Here is a 2,414-nt window from a genome sequence, read left to right on the forward strand (position 1 = left end):
CGCTTCTCCCCAGCCCGCCCGCCCTCGGAAGGCACCTCCGCATCCAAGCTCCGCACTGATTACCCGCTTAGACCGCACTGTCTGCTCCCTCCCAGCCCGTGACTGGCACAACCTCGCTCTGAAACAGTGGACCTTCCAGGGACAGGGAATCCTCTTCATGGAAGCAGAGTCCCTCTGGGGCCAACTTAGACAGCTACAAGTTCTTCTACAAGCCACAGGAGTGTCCTCACCCCTGCGTCCCCAACTTGTACCCGTTCTGCTTCCAAAGCACAGATATCTGAGCTCATCTCTTTCCCAATAAGGGTCTCCTTCCAAGTGGCCTAGGGTGCTGCGGGAAGGAGTCACCCTGCCATTGAACCGACGGTGGGCAACTCCCATCCCAAACGCAGGGGCAGCTGCCCAGAGAGCCTGTCCCTGCCTGGGTCCAGGATGGCTCCTCTCAGCCAGCCACTGCTCCCGGGGGTTCCCTCCCGGGGGCCTCCTCCCCATCCTCGGGCTGCAGCACCTGCGGTCGGGGTTCATGTCTGATAGGTGTCCCACCCTGAGCTGTCCTTTTTTCCATTCAGGATGAAACCCCTCTCTACTTAGTGTCTCCAAATCAAATGAGGGTTTTCAGCTAATCTGCTCCAGCCAGAGGACCCAGTGGTTCATCAGGTAGAGCTTCCCGTTCTGGGATGGCTCAGACCGTAGAAATAAGAAAAAGCTTACGTATGTCCCTTGAAGCTAAGGAGGGGCTGGGCTGTACTTCCACTGCTGCCACCACCCCGCTGCTGCTGCTCATAGTAATCCCCAGCGTTTACTGTGCACTTACAGGTGTCGCATCCTGTCTAGGCACTAAGTGTGAGATTGCTGTTCCCAGCACTCTGCTGGGCTAGGAGAAGAGGAGGAACCCGTCCAGAATCCCTGCAGGACAGCAAAAGGAGGAGCTTCTTAACATGGAAAAACCTTGCAGAGAAAAGGAAAGAATGCAAGAGAACCGAGGAGAGATGCAAAACAAAGGACAGCCACCGGATGCGGGAAAGCGAGGAGGAGCTGGTACTGGGGAAGACAAGGGGAAGTCAGGAGACAAGGGAAGGACAGAAGATGAGGAAGTACTAAAGGATAAGGAAAAGCCTGAGTGTGATGCAAAGCCAAAAGAGGGAAAGCCAGCCAGCAAACCAAGGGCTGGAGGAAAGCACCCAGCTGGGCTGATGTGCCCAGGAAAGCCAAAAGAAAGACCAATAGGGGCCGGCTCAGTGTCTCAAGGAACATAAGGAGGCCATACAGGATGTGCATTTGAGCAACGAGATGATAAGAGTATGACGAGATGGCTAGGGTGGAGGAAAAGATGAAGAAAACCATACAAAAATTATGGGGCGGGGGTGCTATGCGGATGTAAAAAAAGCTTACAGGACGCCTTCTACCCAAGGAGCCCAAGGGAACTCAGGGGTGGCTGCAGGACCCCACAAAGGGGCTAGGAAGACATTCCTTTTGCGTAGTGCCCCTGGCAGGCACTTGCCGGGCTGTGTGCTTTAATGTTTTGCAAATACTTTTGTGTCAGGTGTCACTCTTGTTATCAACAAGATTTGGTCCATACTAGAGTGCTCTATCAGTAGGGGATTTTCAGCCATATGCTTTGCAAAGATATTATGAATCTTGGAAAAATAAAGCAGCTTATAATATCAAAAAAAGGGTATAAATGAAGAGAGTTTAGGAAAGGAGACACTTACTCTTACAGGTATGCAGTCTGGATGAAGAGAACGATCAGGGATGGGGCAGCAGCCACAGACGATGGACAGTGGGAATCACAACCGCTCGTGCAACAATGGAAAAGGGCAAGGAAGGTCATGGTGTTTTAGGATCTAGAGGCAAGAGCTGTGGTGGAGGGGGCAGCATCCACTGCCCCAGTGAGGGGGCGCTCAGTGAGAGCGGACTGTGTGGAGGTCCTGGAAGGTAAGAAGTTCCCTGACCCTCCTCATCCCACCGTCCATCGGCTGAGCCACAGAGGAAGTCACAGGGCCCTGAGCTGGGTGGTACAGTCCACAGAGGGCGGCCTCTTGGGTACTGAGCACCGCGGTGGAAGGCGTGGGAGTGGATCTGAGAAGGGAGCTGATCACCTAGTCTAACTCCAAGAGGCAAGTTTACTGTTGTTTCCAGGAAACACAGCAGATGGGTTTGAACCCAGGGAACTTAGTGGGAGAACTCGTGCCTTTGACACTGTGCTACACTGTTTTCCAAAAGCTCACATTGGAGGGAGAAGGCGGGGGGGGGGGGATGATACTGTTTCCTACAAGTTAGCTACCTTTCAACATCCAATCCCCCACAGATGTCATGGCCATGAAAATCGGAATACAAGTAAGTTACCTTCTCAGAAGGAGGGTCATCCAAAAGGTCCATCTAAGGCAGAGTAATTACTACCTGAGCTTGTGATAAAA

General features: G+C 52.8%; 1 pseudogene; it reads left to right on the forward strand.

The window, feature by feature from the left end:
• The first annotated feature begins 859 nt into the window (after positions 1-859).
• On the forward strand, positions 860-1,478 carry LOC140694376 (transcription elongation factor A protein-like 2; annotated as a pseudogene).
• The last annotated feature ends 936 nt before the right edge of the window (positions 1,479-2,414 follow it).

This window comes from Vicugna pacos, unplaced genomic scaffold (assembly GCF_048564905.1).
Source record: "Vicugna pacos unplaced genomic scaffold, VicPac4 scaffold_21, whole genome shotgun sequence".
Lineage (NCBI taxonomy): Eukaryota > Metazoa > Chordata > Mammalia > Artiodactyla > Camelidae > Vicugna > Vicugna pacos.